A 9,636-nucleotide genomic window follows, 5' to 3' on the forward strand; every position below is an offset into this window, starting at 1 on the left:
CATTATTTGAAGTGAAGTGATGCATGCTGTGCAAAACTTCATAACATAGCACAACCCTTTGTTGTGGTTTGTTGTGTACAAAAGTTGTACATAACATAGCACAACCCTTCGTTTTACCTCACAGCCCACTCTCTGCAAGCTCTCCACATGGAGCTAGAGGACCATCATGCCAATAAACTTTCGGTCTTTAGGACGATACCGCATATAAAGAATAGTATAAACACTGTCCCTTTTAAGGCTTAGGACCAGAAATAGCCCGGATGGTAAAGACAAGGAAGGCAAGAAAGTGGAGCTGAACAATGGTGAGGCAGAGCATGCAACTATGAACCCATACACAGAGATGTAAGACCCCTCACTACAGACTGTCTACATAAAAAGGGGACACTATGAAATGAGATTTGTGGCAAAAAAGGATTAAAAATAAAGTATTAAACAAATTAACCAAAAATACATTCAAAGTGACTAAAATGATTTCAAAAAAAAAAAAAAAAAACTTACAATAATACTACACAAAAGAACTTGCTTTTGCTTATACTACACAAAAGAAAATTTTTCCATTATTGAACAGTTTTTCCCATTTTGTCTTCCATTTTTTCCAGTTTCTTTGTTAGTTTTAGTTTCTTTTCACTCCAGCCAGATACAGTGTGATAAGGATCCTCCATTGGCTCTGGGTCTCACCTTTCTCTCTCGCCTTTCGGTTGGATGGGGAAGCTGTTTTGGTAAAAGCGTACTGGGCTGGATGCAGATGAAACCATGGTTTCTTTTGATGTCACATTTTATTAGCTAAAACGTTCTCTTCTGGACCTATGTCTTAACACCACCTAAGTCTAAGGTGACTTCTACAGAAACATGGCTCCCCAGTGTCATCTATTTTGGCTAAGCTAAACAAAGAGGAAGTGTAGAAGAAATTACTTAACTCCTCTCCAGAGACATCCCTATATAATGTCATATATTTTAGTGAACATGAAATCGTCAGAATATGGACAGGTATGTCATATTATATTGCTGCATGCAAATGACAGAGAACAAAAACAATATTCATTGTCTGGGAGCCTGCACCGATTGTGTGAATATCACAGTATACAAGCTGTATATAAGCTTACAGCAACTAAAATGACTGTCTTTGTGGTAAAGTTATTAATGGTAAACATTTTTAATAAATTTTGACTTGGAAAAAGAAACAAGTCGTGGTTTACGGGTACCGATTAACATGTATCACGCATGCACTTCTTGTTTTGACGCCGAGCGTCACGTGATCACAACTAAGCCAACGGTTTTTCTCTCTCTTGTGCTGCGGAATTGTGGATAATTGTCTCCCCTGCTGGGTCTTAGTGCGCGTCTCTCACTGGTATAATCAACATCTGTGCACGCGTGTACTGTTTACTATAACACTGTGACGATGTGTGTGTGTGTGTGTGTAAAACATATTTTATTTTGTGTCTGTACGCATGTGTGTACAGCGCGGTTGTGAAACAAAAGCAAGTCTCATTAGAGAGGTTAAAGATCCATTTTCTCTCTCTGTATCAGCCTGCTCTCTGTGTGCGCGCACGCATCATTGGACACCGTGCCCCAACCTCCCTTCCCACACACACAGACCCCTCCTACTTTCGCCTTCACACACACACACACACACACTCTGCTCTACACAGAAACACTGCTCTGTCGTGATTCTTTTCAAAGGTTAAGTGCAGGTTAATTTGTTTTATTTTTTACTTTTCCAAAAAACAACAACAGTGTTTTCGTTGTGTGCGAAAAGAGTCGAGGTAGGGTAACTGTGTAAGACGAGAAGGGGGAGAGGGGCGGGGCTCCAAACACATACAGTGCCTGTGCGTACAAACGGAAACACTTATCTGTCGGGATTTATTCATTTATTTATTTATAGGGCAAAGTGCAGGTTAATTTGTTTTATTTTTACTTTATATTTTGTGTTAATTATTTTTATGTATTTTTTTTTGGGCTTTTTTTGGTTTACGAGTGTTTTGAAATACGAGCCAGCTTTGAACGAATTATGCTCGTAATTCAAGGTTCCACTGTATGTGAGTTGCACACAATACCCATAAATGGTCCATTCATACAGTATATTGCAATATATTATTAAATATAAGCACTAGTTTCTTATATATGTAAATGTATTATTTAATATATTGCATTATATTTTACAATATATTGCCATATCTTTTTTTCCATAAAGGAATTCATTGGGTACCTAAACTCACATGAGGGTAAATCCCTCACACACAATCGACTCTCGAATCAAACTGTTGAAAAGAATGTTTGCATGATTTCGGTTTTGCTACAGGCACATGGAGGAAAATTAAGACCTATAGCTCACAGTACTGTACAGTACTTCTCAGCTAAACTTGATCATGCAGCAGCAGGATTACACGCATTTGCACCAGCTGAAAAGGCAGCAGTAGCCAATATACATATGGGTTACAGTAATTTGATGTTTCTAGTTCCTCACCGAATTTCACTGCTTTTATTAGAAAAGTATAAGTGCTAAATTGTGTGAATTGCCAATCCTCACAATAAAAAAAGATGCATAGTTTTAAACCCTGCAACTCTTGCAAGCCGAAGGAGATGACCATAGCTGGGCTGCAACTGTTAAGTTTGTTCATTTAGGATGATCCATAACAAAGTTCTGCAACAGAATCCAGAATTACAGTTGTTCATGGATGAATCAGCATTGCATTATCCAGAAAGAGGTACTAACAGAGTGGAGTTTGCAGTAGTGACAACACATGAAGTTCTAAAAGCAGAACCACTACCAACAAATCTCTCTGCACAGGACATAGCTTTGACTAAAACCTGTTAACTAGCAAAGAATAAAACACTTAACATCTGCACTGATTCTACATACAACACCCCATAATGACAACATGAAAAGTTTACTTGAGATTTTTGCAAATTTATAAAAAAATAAAAAAATAAATTGAAAAATCACATGTACATAAGTATTCACAGCCTTTGCCATGAAGCTCAAAATTGAGCTCAGGTTCATCCTGTTTCCCCTAATCATCCTTAAGATGTTTCTGCAGCTTAATTGGAGTCCACCTGTGGTAAATTCAGTTGATTGGAGATGATTTGGAAAGGCACATACAGTATCTCACAAAAGTGAGTACACCCCTCACATGTTTGTAAATATTTTATTATATCTTTTTAAGGGACAATGCTAAAGATATGAAACTCTAATAGAATGTAAAGTAATCAGTGTACAGCTTGTATAATGGTGTAAAGTTGATGTCCCCTCAAAATAACTCAACACACAGCCATTAATGTCTGAACTGCTGGCAACAAAAGTGAGTACACCCCTAAATAAAAATGGCCAAATTGTGCCCAATTAGCCCTTTTCCCTTCCCGTTGTCATGTCACTCGTTAGTGTTACAAGGTCTTACAGTAAGTGTCCTTGGGGAGCAGGTGTGTTAAATTTGGTGTTATCGGTCTCACACTCTCATACTGGTCACTAGACGTTTAACATGGCACCTCATGGCAAAGAATACTCTGAGGATCTGAAAGGAGGAATTATTGCTCTACACAAAGATGGCCTAGGCTATAAGAAGATAACACCCTGAAACTGAGCTGCAACACGGTGGCTAAGACCATACAGTGGTTTAAAAGGACAGGTTCCACTCAGAACAGGCCCCGCCATGGTGGACCAAAGAAGTTAAGTGGACGTGCTCAGCGTCATGTCCAGAGGTTGACTTTTGAAAATAGACGTGTGAGTGCTGCCAGCATTGCTGCAGAGGTTGAGGGGATGGGGAGACAGCCTGTCAGTGCTCAAACCATATTCCGCACACTGCATCAAATTGGTCTGCATGGCTGTCATTTCAGAAGAAAGCCTCTTCTAAAGATGGTGCACAAACATTTTGCTAAAGACAAGCAGACTAAGGATATGGAATACTGGAACCAGATCCTGTGGTCTGATGAGACCAAGATAAACTTATTTGGTTTAGATGGTGTCAAGCGTGTGTGGCGGTGAACAGTTTATTGAGGAAACCATGAATGCCAACATGTACTGTGCCATACTGAAGAAGAGCATGATCCCCTGCCTTCGGAAACTGGGCCGTAGAGCAGTATTCCAACATGATAATGACCCCAAACACACTTCCAATACAACCACTGCCTTGCTGAAGGAACTGAGGGTAAAGGCGCTGGACTGACCAAGCATGTCTCCAGACCTAAACCCTATTGAGCATCTGTGGGGCATCCTCAAATGGAAGGTGGAGAAGCGCAAGGTGTCTAACATCCACCAGCTTCGTGACGTGATCAAGGAGGAGTGGAAGAGGATTCTCGTGGCAACCTGTGAAGCTCTAGTGAACTCCATGCCCAAGAGAGTTAAGGCAGTGCTGGAAAATAATGTTGGCCACACAAAATATTGACACTGGACACAGTTTGAACATTTTCATTAAGGGGTGTACTCACTTTTGTTGCCAGCAGTTCAGACATTAATGGCTGTGTGTTGAGTTATTTTAAGGGGACATCAACTTTACACCATTATACAATCTGTACGCTGATTACTTTACATTCTATCAGAGTTTCATATCTTTGCCTGTCTATATAGGGTCTCACAGTTGACAGTTCATGTCAGAGCACAAACCAAGCATGAAGTCAAAGGAATTGTCTGTAGACCTCTGAGACAGGATTGTCTCGAGGCACAAATCTGGGGAAGGTTACAGAAAAATTTCTGCTGCTTTGAAGGTCCCAATGAGCACAGTGGCCTCCATCATCCGTAAGTGGAAGAAGTTCGAAACCACCAGGACTCTTCCTAGAGCTGGCCGCCATCTAAACTGAGCGATCAGGGAGAAGGGCCTTAGTCAGGGAAGTGACCAAGAACTCGATGGTCACTCTGTCAAAGCTTCAGAGGTCCTCTGTGGAGAGAGGAGAACCTTCCAGTAGGACAACCATCTCTGCAGCAATCCACCAATCAGGCCTATATGGTAGAGTGACCAATTAAGCTCCAGAAACATTTCAAGGATGATCAGGGGAGACAGGATGCGCCCAAGGATGCCCTCAAAGGCTGTGAATACTTATGTACATGAGCTTTCTTAATGTTTTTATTTTTAATTTTTTTTTTCATGTTATCATTATGGGGTGTTGTGTGTAGAATTCTGAGGAAAAAATGAATTTAATCCATTATAGAATAAGGCTGTGACATAACAAAATGTGTAATGCGCTGTAAATACTTTCCGGATGCACTGTATACACTTGGAGGAAACCCACCAGGCACACAGACCCTGAGGTGGGAATTAAAACTGGCCCCCGAAGTTTGCATTTGGAAGCTGTTGCTGTAAACACATACTGTAACATGTGGTCAAGGGAGCTCTCAAAGGAGGTAAAACAGACTATCCTGAGGCTGAAAAAAAATCCATTAGAGAGATAGTAGAATTGTTAGGAGTGGCCAAATCAACAGTTTGGTACATTCTAAGAAAAAGAGTGCACTGGTGAGCTTGGGAACTCAAAAAGGCCTGGACGTCCACGGAAGACAACAGTGGTGGATGATCGCAGAATCCTTTCCATGGTAAAGAAAGACCCCTTCATAACATCCACTCAAGTGAAGAACACTCTCCAGAAAGTAGATGTAGCAGTATCTAAGTCTACCATAAAGAGTAAATACAAAGGATTCACCACATGGTGCAAACCATTAATCAGCCTCAAAAATAGAAAGGCCAGAATTTACGTTGCCAAGAAACACCTGAAGAAGCCAGCCCAGTTCTGGAACTGCATTCTTTGAAAAGATGAGACTAAAATCAACCTGTACCAGAATGAATCGAAGAAGAAAGTTTGGAGAAGACTTGGAACAGCTCATGATCAAAAGCACACCACATCTTCTGTAAAACATGGTGGAGGCAGAGTGATGGCATGGGCATGCATGGCTTCCAATAACACTGGGTCACTTGTGTTTATTGATGTAACAAAAGACAGAAGCAGCCGGATGAATTTTGAAGTGTATAGGGATATACTTTCTGCTCAGATTCAGCCAAATGCAGCAAAGTTAATTGGACGGCGTTTCACAGTACAGATGGACAACGATCCAAAACATACTGCAAAAGCAACCCAGGCGTTTTTTACAGCATAAAAGTAGAATATTCTGCAATGGCCGTGGCAATTACCAGATCTCAACCCATTCTAGCATGCATTTTACTTGCTCAAAACAAGACTTAAGGCAGAAAGACCCACAAACAAGCAACAACTGAAGACAGCTGCAGTAAAGGCCCGGCAAAGCATCACAAAGGAGGAAACCCAGCGTTTGGTGATGTCCATGGGTTCCAGACTTCAGGCAGTCATTGCCTGCAAAGGATTCTCAACCAAATATTGAAAAGTAACATTTTACTTAGGGTTATGTTTATTTGTTCAATTACTTTTGAACCCCTGAAATGAATGTTTAATTGTATATTTTTGTTCAACCCCTTAAAATAAACCTTAAAGTCTGCACTTCAATTCTGTTGTAGTTGTTTCATTTCAAATCCAATGTGGTGGCATGCAGAGCCCAAATCATTACGATTGTGTCACTGTCCAATTATTTTTGGGCCTAACTGTATATTTGCCACACTTGTCATATGTGCAATTCACAATGTTGAACGAGGACAAGTACCCGAAAAAACTGCTCACCCACAGCCACAAAAACCAGGGACGGATTATGGACCGGGCCAGCGGTGCTTTCAGGGGGCCCCCGGCCCTGCTATAGGAACTTTAAAGGGAAATGGGTGCATGGGAGCCTACTTTTAGAAGACCCTCTTAGGCCCTCCTATTATGGTCCTGGCTTCTGGCTACCAGGGGGTCCTAGGGAAGATGGGGGCTTTGGGGGCTTTTAGAGGGCCCTACTAGGAGGCCCTAGGGAGGAGGGTGTAGTGTACCTTTAGAGGGCCATCTGATTACAAAAAGGGACAGTTTACAACACAGAAGGCTGATATGGTGAAAAATGGAACAGTGCAATAAGAATAGTGCAAGTGTGCTTATTTTAATTGAGTAAAGTGACATTTTAAAGAGCAATATAAAACAGTATAAAAACAGTGAACAAAACAGTATAAACAAGAATGTTTTTAGTTTTTATGCAGTTTTAGAAAACTACAGAAAACAATGGTCAGTTCAAAACATTCTGAATGACTAATTCTGTAACTTTTTTTGGTCTTATTTAACCAATACAAAGTTAATAGTATTCCAAAAATATATAAATTACATTAAAAATTTTATGAACAGCTTGTGGTACTATATTCTTTTAAATAATTGTAATTTGATTTTGATTATGGGTTTAATACAGTTAAGGCTAGAATGAATACAGTTACAGCTCTATTGGACATGCGAACATCAATCTAATGTTTTTTTTTCTCACTATACAACAATAAATCTTTTTGTATTACAGAAAGGATTAGTTTTAGATGTAAAAATAATACAATAGCTATAACAATTCATTTCATTGTTAGTTTCCGGTCGGAGCTATATATCCCTTTTAGCCACGACCATGACTCAAACGTGCATGGATGACGTCAGTAACCCGTGGCAACGCAGTAGAATGTTTAGAAAAAAATATTTGTAATATTGATATTTAACAGGAAAAGAATGGAATTTTAATATGAAGGATTATTTTGGCTGCATTACTTAAACGCATTAGAAAGAACAATAGCGTTTAATATTAGCTTGTTATGATTCCGATAGAGGTTGTAACATAGTCTTTAAACAGACAACTTGTGCAGCCAATCATGAAGAGCTTTCGGCACGCCCCAACCTTTCGACACGCCCATTACGCCGAGCTGCAGCTACCCCTGTCTCATCCCAGACAATGCTGGCGGGTTTTTTTTTTTTTTTTTTTTTTGAGGGGGGGCCCTCGCGAACATTTTGCCCAGGGGCCCACACAACCCATAATCCGTCCCCGTCAAAAACCTTTTACAAATAGCATTTACAGATTTTTACTAAGAATAGACTTACATACTTTTTTTCTTTCTAGGACAGGTAAAACGTACACTGAAAAAAAAGTTAAACTGCTGTCATTGATACAAAGTATGTTTCTACATTGATCTGATGGGAATTTTTTATTTCCTATATACGAAACTGATATTTTTACATTGCTTAAAAGCAAACATTACAGCCCCTGTTTAAACTTAAATGTAATCCGTTCACTCAAAGGATGTTTCTGCTTCAAACCAAAGGTTTGCCGTGTCACGTGACCTCATGACGTAGTATTATCGCGGACTGAATCACGTTTTTCATAGTTTTTTAAAAGAAAACAACAGGTAAGAAAGCAATGTCATTTGTATGTTAAATGTATCTCTTCCATGAGTACATTTATAATTTATGTCAGGAACAACTACTTTGTAGATTGAGTTTTGCGTCCGTGTTTACTAGCTAAAAACAACTATATTACCTACAGTAGCATTAGCTAACTAACGCGGTTATTTTCAAAAACACCCACGCTAAGTCGGCTGTGCCGAATAACATGAAATTAATTATATTTAAGTACCGTAAAAAATAACTGCGGTAAAGCCAGCCGCGGTTCAGAAAAACACGGTCAAGCCAGCCGCGAGACCCCATTTCCAATAAGTAGAAAAAAACAATGATCAGTTCTTTTACAGGACGTCCCATACTATATACACACCACATATGAAACTATTTTACTGCAACATTTTTGAGATATGGGGCATTATTAACTTTAAAGGGGTATAAAGACCCCATTTCTAATAAGTAACAAAAACAACCACCAATTCTTATTCAGGACATCCCACACTACAGTATATGCACACATTATCTCAAACTATTTCACTGCAAAAAACATACATGTCTGAAACATGTATGAAACATGACATGTATGAAAAACATACAGTCATGTGAAAAAGTTAGGACACTCTATTGAATTCCATGGTTTTCTGTATCAGGACATCACAAAAAATGGTCCTGCAATTTGGAAAATAAAACCTCAGATGAACAACCCATGTTGCAGTTACACTGTGTCATTATTTGTTGAACAAAAATAAAGTCAAATTGGAAAAGCCATGACAAAGTTAGGACACCCTTACTGTTAAAATTGGAATGAAGAGGGTAAATAACAGTCAAGCACTGCTAATCAAATGCCTTTGACTAACTGATCATCAGCAAGTCTTAGCGCCTCTATAAAAGCATAAGCTTTGACAGTTTGCTGATCTGGAGACTTCAAGTGTGTGTTAACACAGTGCTAAGAAGGGAAGACATCAGCAATCATCTTAGAGAAGCAGTTGTTGCTGCCATCAATCTGGGGAAGAGTTATACGGCCATTTCCAAACATTTTGAAGTTTATTCACAAGTGGAAGACATTTAAAACAGACACCTCTCCTTCCAGGAGTGGACGTCCCAAAAAATTCACCCCAAGATCAGTCCATGTAATGCTCAGAGAAACGGCAGACAACCCAAGAACTACACCTCAGGCTCTACAGGCCTCAGTTCACATGTGAAAGGATAAAGTTCATGACAATACCATTAGAAGAATATGGGACAAAAATGGCACATTCAGAAAGCTTGGCAAAAGAAACCCTCTTCTGTCTAAAAAAAAAAAAACTTGGCAACACAGTTTAGGTCTGCAAAGGTGCATTTGAACAAAACAAGTCTTCTAGAATAATGTCCTTTGAACAGATGAGACCGAAATGGAAATGTTTGGCCATAATGCACAGC

Source organism: Clarias gariepinus, chromosome 22 (genome assembly GCF_024256425.1).
Source record: "Clarias gariepinus isolate MV-2021 ecotype Netherlands chromosome 22, CGAR_prim_01v2, whole genome shotgun sequence".
Taxonomy (NCBI): Eukaryota; Metazoa; Chordata; class Actinopteri; order Siluriformes; family Clariidae; genus Clarias; species Clarias gariepinus.